Source organism: Triturus cristatus, chromosome 4_1 (genome assembly GCF_964204655.1).
Source record: "Triturus cristatus chromosome 4_1, aTriCri1.1, whole genome shotgun sequence".
Lineage (NCBI taxonomy): Eukaryota > Metazoa > Chordata > Amphibia > Caudata > Salamandridae > Triturus > Triturus cristatus.
The window spans coordinates 143,679,864-143,689,764 of record NC_140585.1 but is presented as its reverse complement, the minus strand read 5'-3'; the positions used below and the strand labels follow the sequence as shown (position 1 = coordinate 143,689,764).

At 47.4% G+C, this 9,901-nt stretch overlaps 1 non-coding gene across 1 annotated transcript; it reads left to right on the top strand.

The window, feature by feature from the left end:
- The first annotated feature begins 7,769 nt into the window (after window positions 1-7,769).
- TRNAD-GUC (transfer RNA aspartic acid (anticodon GUC)) lies at window positions 7,770-7,841 on the top strand. Its single transcript has one exon. It is a non-coding gene; the product is annotated as a tRNA-Asp (tRNA).
- Window positions 7,842-9,901: the final 2,060 nt, after the last annotated feature.

The window sequence follows — 9,901 nt, the reverse complement described above, 5'->3', positions numbered from 1 at the left end:
ATGAAAGGAGGTGTTGGTCAGGCGCGGGATGTGGTTCTATGGCAGGGTCGCGCAGAAGGAGAGAGTTTATGGCCCATGTATGAGAGAGCGGGGGTGGTCAGCGCACGGGGGGATGTTTGCAGCGCCAGAGGGACGCGCTGGCGTTCGGCAATGAGGTCATGGTGCCTAAAATGGCCGTTGCGCGTTTTCCGCGTGTGGTGCTTGGGGAGAGACAAGATGGCGCAGATAATGTTCAGTTACGAACTAAATTTCCACAGGGATAGGGAGCACATGGGCTAGTTTTACTTTCCTAAGGCTCACAAATTCCAGACACGCACTAAGGTCCACTGTGACGGGTGTGAGAAGAAGTGTTCTGCAGAGTCCAAAGTAATATTTGTACTGCTTTTGGGACATCCAGAAATGTCATATTTCTCTGAGTCAGCCATAACCAGGGTCTGGCTGGGGCCTGCCCTCAGCTGGCTGGATTGATAATCTTTCTTCCACGAGCTAAGGCCTCCTCTCCAAGGAAGAGAAGATGGGTGGAGCTACAGGCTCATCCATCAGCAGCTATCACTGGGTGCCAATATATATGAACAATGGTTCTGTAGGGGAATTAGTATTTACAATGAAGAAAAATCAATAGAACAAAAACACAGCAATCAATGATCTAGCAAGCAATTAATCTTAAAGACTGAGTAATATTTCAAAGAACGTAACAATTTATTTTTAGTATTTCATGTGAATTTTAAATCATTCATCAACTCCTTTAGATATGTACAAAAAATGCGAACGGGCTGTATATACAAAAATATTTACAAAACAACGACGCAGTGACAAAGTGAATAGGGTGACTTTGTGTGATAGTGTAAAAATGGATATATACAATAATAATAAAATACAGTATTTCACAAAAAGTCCTCGGCTAGTTTATGGATAGGTAATGAGCCTTGTATAGCACACGTCCTGTAATCTGTATATACAAGGTATTCCAATTAGTGCAGGACTGTGGAACCGTCAACGTTTCGACCCTTTGTCGACCAATTGTTCTATATGGTCATGTCGGGTCTTCTTCAGGACATTGGGGATGTATAACAGCCCAAATAGCGGTGAAGGGACCGAAGTCGGACAATATGGCGTAGTGGCAGTCAGAGGGGATTACCAATATCACAGAAGGTCTAAGTTCTTCTTCGCCTAGTTATCAACTCATGTGCTCCTTTTGTCATTCCGGTCAGCGTGCCAGCTATCAGTCACTGACTTCAGGATAATTTATTTAGCAATGCTGGAGTCTGGGACATCAGGATATCACTTCAACTGATGTATGAAAAGTATTCTCGGAGTCTCCGGGAGTCAGTTTCAAATGCGCCACCCTGTGGTTCTATGGCAGGGTCGCGCAGAAGGAGAGAGTTTATGGCCCATGTATGAGAGAGCGGGGGTGGTCAGCGCACGGGGGGATGTTTGCAGCGCCAGAGGGACGCGCTGGCGTTCGGCAATGAGGTCATGGTGCCTAAAATGGCCGTTGCGCGTTTTCCGCGTGTGGTGCTTGGGGAGAGACAAGATGGCGCAGATAATGTTCAGTTACGAACTAAATTTCCACAGGGATAGGGAGCACATGGGCTAGTTTTACTTTCCTAAGGCTCACAAATTCCAGACACGCACTAAGGTCCACTGTGACGGGTGTGAGAAGAAGTGTTCTGCAGAGTCCAAAGTAATATTTGTACTGCTTTTGGGACATCCAGAAATGTCATATTTCTCTGAGTCAGCCATAACCAGGGTCTGGCTGGGGCCTGCCCTCAGCTGGCTGGATTGATAATCTTTCTTCCACGAGCTAAGGCCTCCTCTCCAAGGAAGAGAAGATGGGTGGAGCTACAGGCTCATCCATCAGCAGCTATCACTGGGTGCCAGGCACCAAGCTGCCCCAGGGCGAAGGCAGCCCTGGGGGGAAGGGGCTCTCAGAGACCATGTGGCAGGAGACCCTGGACGACGCCATCTTGAACCAACCCAGAGGCCTGGGCAGGAAGGAGGGAGTCACATGATGGTATCCAATGAGGTCGAAATAGCTCAGTTGGAAGAGGTTAGACTGAAGATCTAAAGGTTCCTGATTGGATCCCGGGTTTCTGCGGAGGGTTTTTTTGACTGAAAAGTCTTGGAAAACTTGAGAAAATAAAACGTGGCTTGAACAACATAGACCTTTTTTCTGCTCTTCCTTCAATAACTTCACTCCCCCCCTTCCTGTCCTTCATTTATCCCCGATTTTAATTATTTACTTTTCTCACAGTTATACCTCCTTCCAGCACAATCCCACTAAATAGTCTGAGAGATTCACCTTATGCTCAGTCGCACTTATTGAATGGCAGCCCTGGGCTCACTCTCTCTCAGTCTGATGTGACTTGCAGCCTGAAGACACAATCACATCCAGTGAATGACAGTCAAGCACAACCCCACTAGGGCAGACCAGGAGCCAGACACACTCAATGCAACTTCACCATCGGTCCCCGGGACCTCAGGAAGGCTGGAGGAGGGGGGGAGGGTCGCAAGCCCCCCTCCCCTATAAAATTAATTGTGCCAGCCCCCCAGATCCCGGCGCAACCCAATGGCTTTGCTTTGAGAGCACAGGAGCCCGCACTTAAAAAAATAAATTACTGTGGATTTGCGGATCCTCAGTAGATTTGCGGAAGCATTTACAAAAATGTTTTTGGCCTCAGGGCTGTGTCTCTGGAACCCCCCCACCCCCTCCTCCAGGCCTAGTGGGCCAGTGTATCCGTACCCTGCCATTGCTAGGGACTCAGGGGCTTATTTATGAGTCCTTGTGTCACTTTTGCGCCACCAGTGCGTCACTTTTTGTGACGCAGCAGCGGCGTACAAAATTAGCCTTGTTGCTCCATATTTACAAAGCGATGCATCTAGGCAGATGCATCACTTTTTAAACCCCTGCGCCACATTATACCTGCGCCAGGTATAATGTATGCAGGGGGGTGCTCCAATGTGAGCGGAATTTAATTTTGTGTGCAGGAAGTTTGTAAAGGACAGATTCATACGTCATGAGTGCCCCGTCTATCTCCAGTTGGGTCATGTCATGATATGTCATTGGTAATAATGGATGCTTCCTTCAATCTTGGTAGGAGTATCGCCGGTAGTATAAAGCGTTGATACGTCAGCCTGTTCCTTGGACACACATGGGAAATGTTTATTTACAAGCCCCTTGTTAAAAGTGACGCACCGGCGGCGCAGGGGGTCTAGTAAATTAGCCTCTAGTCTCTTTCCATTGGGTGTAGTATCCTCCATGGGTCACTAGGGGACGGTCAGTCTTGACATCTCCAGACAGTGTCTCTCTTTGGTGATGGGGAAGTCTGGTCCACCTGATCCGTCCATCAGGGGCCCAGGGCCATTATCCAGTGAAAATATTGCTTTAGACGCATCTTCTATCTTTTTTTTTGCGGTTAGCGTAAACATTGGCACACTGCGCTTTACGTGAGGAACAGATTCAATTTCAGTTTTTTTGTCGTCTCCCTTCATATGTTGAATAGTTACCAAGAAAGTGCAGAAATAAAAGAAAGAACATTTCAAATTTATATCTGCTTTGCTGTCTGTGTGTCTCCTTGTGAATTATGCGGCGTGGAGGGTGCGTGGTGTCAAGTCCACACTGTGCGTGTTACTGCTGTGCAGCCACAGGACAAAGGTGTCCACACACCAGACACAGGGCGGCTTATTTACAAGCCCCGTGCGCCACTTTTGCGTCACTTTTAACATGGGAAAAGCGAAGCAAAAGTGGTGCAAGGGGCTTGTAAATCTGCCTCAGGAATGATAAAACACCTGTGTGGAACATCACGTAACGCCCAGCACCGCCTAAAGATAATGGGGCAGATTTATAAGAAAGTGACGCATCTGTGAAGATGCATCACTTTCCCTGCGCCACTTTGAGAAACCCTTGCGCCACTATGGATGCGCCGTATTTGCAATACGGCGCAAGGATTGACAGATGCGTCAGATATTCTGATGCATCTGTTGACGCAAAAGTCACGCATTGCTGGAGTTGTGTCGCAAGCATGACGCAACTCCAGTAATGCAGGAGGATGCCTATCTTCATTGTGCCGCGTCACTCCTTATGCCTGCTTCAAGCAGGTGTAAGAATTTTACGCAGTGGCGTCCTAGAAGTGGCGCAGTGAAATGTTCTAGATTTCACTGCATCACTTCTACGAGGCTTTTTTGCGTTGGAACGCCCACCCTGCATACATTATACCTGACACAGGTATAATGTGACGCAGGGCTCCCTAGATGCGTCACGTTGTAAATGGGCCGCATTTTTACGCTGCTGCTGCGTCACAAAAAGTGACGCAACTGCGGCGCAAAAATGTCGCAAGGGGCTTGTAAATCTGCCCCACAGAGACCAGGAGGATGAAAACAGGAAGGGAGGGGTCATCTGAGAGAGAGAAATGGCCTCACTGGTCCCTGCTCAATACCTTGAATAAAACAAAACAAATTAAGTAAAAAGTAAAGAAAACTCAGGTCCCACCGAGATTTAAACTCGGATCGCTGGATTCAGAGTCCAGAGTGCTGACCATTACACCATGGAACCGCCTGTCACTTTTCACTCATCTGAAGAGACAGCCTGTCGCTAGTGGTCACCTGTAGAATTTCTATTGCTCAGCACTGTATGTTAAACGCGCCACGAAAGAAGTCTATTTCACAATTAAGCCCTTAAAACAAGATACACCAAACTTTTGTTTACCCAAACACACGGAAAAGGACACATTTGGGGCTTTAAACTGTCCTTTTAGGGCAGTACTCTCACTTGCTCAGAGTTGGTGTAAGGCGGAAACTTCCTACATCTTAATCTTCTAGAAATCAACACAGAGCAGGTTTAATATCATAAAACAGACTCGAAAACACAACAAGGCACAGGATTTATGTCAGAAAACAGAGTCTGAAACCGCCTCTTCCGTAGCACTGGCGGAGCAGGAAATAAACACGCATCTTCCACGGAGAGAGCACGGGAAACTGGTGCTTTGTAATCCACGCGCTATTTATATATAATCTGTACTCTTTGTTGTGCAATAAAAGACAAACAACGAATAACCCTTCGTAGTATTAATCTGACGTTTGTTCCTCCCGGTCATTAATATACAGCAGCTGTGCAGCGAGGGCTGGGGCGGGAACAGGAGCTGTGGGGTCGTGCAAACCTCAAAGGGCTTGAGACTGATAGCAGCGGAGGAGAAGAAAGTGAAATTTATTAATATTTAGGGGATTTTAGGTTTGTAGGAAATAAGTGAAGTTTAATATGTCCCTATAGTAAAATATGTCATCTTCCCATACCGGGAGTCGAACCCGGGCCGCCTGGGTGAACACCAGGAATCCTAACCGCTAGACCATATGGGAGACTGTTTGCAGCCAGAACAGCTGTGTATGTGTGACGTGCCCAACCTGTCTATTCCACTCTATATATTTCACCTCACACTGCCACTCTCTGGATCTGACCAAGACGGTAACAGACACCCCACTCCTGACAAACCAGAAGGAATGAGGGGTCATGGTTTGTGCAACAACCTGCTCATGTCTCATTATTTACAACCCTGGAACTTCTCCAGACAGGGAGCCCAGGACCAGAGGAAAGCAGCAGCCCCCCCCCCCCCTTGCCTCTTACTGCCCCCCCCCCCCAAGCCAGACAAGGCCACGCCCCTCTCCCCAGGGCACCCCTTCACTCCTGAGTCTCCTCACCTGGCTGAGGGCCCCACAGACCCCTCCCCAGTTACCGTCCAGCTGCTTCCTTGAACCACACTCTCTCCCTGCACCTGTCACAGGCCCCAGGCTGCTATTCAGGGGCTCCAGTCACACCCCCTCTCCCCCTACTAACAGCTCCGACCCCAGTCCTGACACTCGATTGATTCATACAGAGGACCAGCTCAGGTGCACCCTGGCTTCTTCCCAGGTATCTTCACATGCACAGGGTGACCGCCAGGGGGCAGCACTCACAGCCCACAGGGCCATGGAGTAGCAATAGGACATCAGTAGCCTTGAGGGGCGCAGACCCTGCATAATCCCGCCCTGCCTTCTGCGAGAGCGGAGGTGGAGCGGAGCCTCTGCGGTGTGTTTTTACAAAACTAAACATATGAGGTTAAAAACAAGTAAACACACATTTGTGGGCATTCTCTGCCGTATTGTTCCTTTTTGACATCATCAATTTAAAATAACCGAATGGAGAAAACTTTTAAAAATAGCCAGGATACGACTGCAGCGTGGGCAAGCATGAAACATTCAGAAGTACAAATGCTTCCATATTTATTCATGTCAAATGTAAACAAGTTATACATCAAAATATAGATCTATGTTTACACCGGATGTAAAAAGTGTGCGCTAATAGGGTCAGGGTGCAGTTTCTTTTCCCCATTTGTTCCTTTCATACATGTGGTCCCCAAATAAGCACTACGGCCCGATAACCTCTGATTGCCCTCTGACCCGCAAAAACTTGATGCCAGGCAGATCTCTTTTATAGAGAGGAGGTGGTACTGATGTTGAGACGATGCTGCCGAGGGGCGAAGGGGAAAGGGCTGACAATGGCTCAGCATTTCAACCCAATCTCCCCCTATTACCATCTTTGTTACACCCACAGCATATAAGAGCTCTGATAGGTCAGAGGGGACATCCCTCTTGTCACCCTCTGGTGTTTAAACAGATCCTATTACAAGGACCAGTCCCTACGGACCAGAAACATAGAATGTAACACCTGATGAAGTTTAAAATATATATAACTAGATAACATAACCCCCTTATTAACTTTTGGATCCCATGGTGAATACCATTTTTATAATTAAAATGCACAAACCGCAAAAACATATTAAAGTATTTAATGCAACAAATAACATCCGAACCAAAAATAATTAACTCTTAAAACACCATAAAAATGTTACTGAGAATCTACAGCAATAATGTATCCAAAAGTAAACACGAGACACCCTAAATAAATAAAAAACAAAACTAACTCTGATCCAATACCAAGAAAATTACGGTGTTTGAGCGCTATACATATATAACTAAATAATATAACCCCATTATTAACTTCTGGCTCCCCAAAATAATAAATGGAAATATATCATCACAAGCAGCCACTGCTCACCCATTTCCCCTATAAATTAAATATCTGTCGGGTTTGCAGCTTTATCAAGTGATAAGAAACAGAAAGCTACGTAGATGGCTCGCCTTGGCTTCCCCCCTGCACCGAGCCAACGATAGCTCAGTTGCCAGAGCGGAGGATTGTGGTGGATTGACTGACACCCTTAGGTCCAGCTCGAAAGGACTATTACCAACTCCTAACTGTTTTCCTCGGCTTCACAATATAAAGCGCCTCTTTCTCAGACACTCACACACCTGGGCTTTTCCTGCCTCCTCTCTTCTCCTTTACAACCCAGCTCACTCCTCCGGCTGGGGGGTGGGAGGGTCTCCCTCCCCACTCCCTATGTGCAACCCCTCCCCCTGCAATCCCTCATCATTAGACAGAGCCAGGGGGTGGGCCCCGGGCTGAAGAGCCAGGCCGGCCCAGTCGGAAGCAGCCCTGGGAGCTGGTTGCTGTGACTCTGGCATCAGGTGATGCTGCTGAGAGCGTCTGCTAGGAGGTGAGAAGGTTGTTGTGAGGTGTGAGCAGGAGGAGTGTGTGTTTGTTGGGAGGGAGGAGTGTGTGTGTTTGTTGAGGCTGTGGCCCCTGTCTTGGTGTGAAGGAGCTGGACAATGAGAAAGATCAGGCACAGGCAGGACGGGGCGGGCACAGGATGAGGAGCTGCTCAGCGAATGTCCATATCTGTTCCTCGTTAGTATAGTGGTCAGTATCCCCGCCTGTCACGCGGGAGACCGGGGTTCAATTCCCCGACGGGGAGGTACTTTTTAAAACATGTTTTTAAACTAAGCAAACATTTTGTCCATGGGAAACCTTTTTTAAATGCAATTTATAATGTTATACTGATATTACAATTTGCTGATACTTTTTTATTTATGGCCAACGCTTTTACAAGTATAAATATTTCCAAGTGTTTTACCTTTTGGACAGCATTTTGTGCCTTTTCTTTTTAAGCTTTCTTGAAAAAGTAACTGAGGCTTATTATTTATATAAACATATATGATATTAAAATCAAAGAACTACATGGAAAAGGCATATCAACGAGTATTTTTCATGCTAAATAAATGGAATACTGGGGGCGGGCTCTGAATGGGGAATTGTTTTATACGAAGGTGTCACTTTTATCTATTTAAGCGTAATGGTTTAGGACTCAGACACATTGTGAAAGTAAAAGTACTACTGACCCGGACGTGCACGCCCCACCACCCTCATCAGAGATCTCATACTCCCCAGGTCCAGGCTTGAGTACCTAACACAGGTCGGTGTTTACCCTCTATAGTGGGACATGATAGGACTACAAGTCCCTGCATTGTAAGTAAAACCCTGTCCAGTAGGGTGACCAGCTGGCATGGGTGCAAATTCAGGACGGTGAGTGTAAAACTTCAGGACAAAGGGCCAAAATTCAGGACAGAAATTCAGGACAAGAGGTCAAAATTCAGGACAAAAGGTACGTTTTACGGACACATCAGAGGAGGTTGTTCAATAGTATATAAGTAAGCCCATCCATATCCAAACATATTCATCCATTTGCTAACCTATCCATCATGTATCCTTCTATCCATCATTTCATTCATCCATCCATCCACCCTTTCACCCTATCCATCCGTACACTCATCCATCCACTCTTCCACCCATCCATCCGTTCATGCATCCATCCAACCATTTACCCTTTCAACCATCCAGCCATCCTTTCACTTACTCCTCCATCCACCCAGTCACTCATCTGGAAAGATGAGTGACTGGGTGGAGTCATCCATCCATCCTCCCTTTCTCTCTCCATTGACCCTTTCACTTAGCCATCCATCCAGCAGAGACTCTCCAGCCAGGGGCGAAGGATGCAGCTGCGAGTAACATAAGCGGTTGGTGGGCATTCCCAGAAGGGACATCACTAGGTGAGTGCTGGAGGAGGTTTCCCCTCCTCAGATTTTGGGGGGTAGCAGGTATTGCTTTGCGTTGTAGCAATAGCGGGTAATGCTCCCTAGGGTTAGGGTTGATGCAGGATTTGTTCCCCGGTTTGGCAAGGGTATTGAGCGCATGACAATGTCATAGGGGAGCTGGCAGCTGGTGCTTCCCCCTATTTGTTGCATCAGGTATATTGCCGCCAGTTTTTGTGACGTCCCTGGTGTTGGTGCTGGTAGCCACACTATAGTGTAGCCAGAGAGCAGTTGGCTCTCGTGCACTGCCTCCTGCTGGACACCAAGGGTGGTCTCCAGATGTGAATAGGTGTCCACCGACTCACAACAAGGAGGGGGTTGGTATTGCATCAAATGCATTCATTTGAAGTGCTGTTATTTTTTGATATGCTTTCTTTGATTGTCATTGTTAGAGGGTGGTTCTGACACTATGGGCTGCCCGTATGTTTTGCTTTTTGAGCACCTAATCGTTGAGCTTTTACTGTGGGGGACCCTCATATGTTGGGACTCACCCACAGTGAACTCACCAGGAACGAGACTGCATGGGGATTTTACTGGTATTCCCCTGGCTTGTGCAAAAAAAACAATTGATGGATGGAATGCTGGGCAATGCAAACATTCGCCCCCAGTCACAAAGATCTGGGTTTAATCCATCATTCTTTTGCTCACCACACCACCCCAGTTTGGACCCAGCCATATTCAAGTCAGTCTTGACCCTGCTCCTTGTAGGAACAGTCCAGCCCGAACTGCCAAGCCAGGTCCTCCCTGGATCGGAAACAAGCATCCTGGGACCGGTATCAGGGCATCACCCTTCCTCAGCCAGGCTAGCTTGAATCCAGTGGTGACCAGGCCACTGCGCAGCATCTGGAGTAAGGGACACCAGGTTGGTTACATGCAGACACATGTG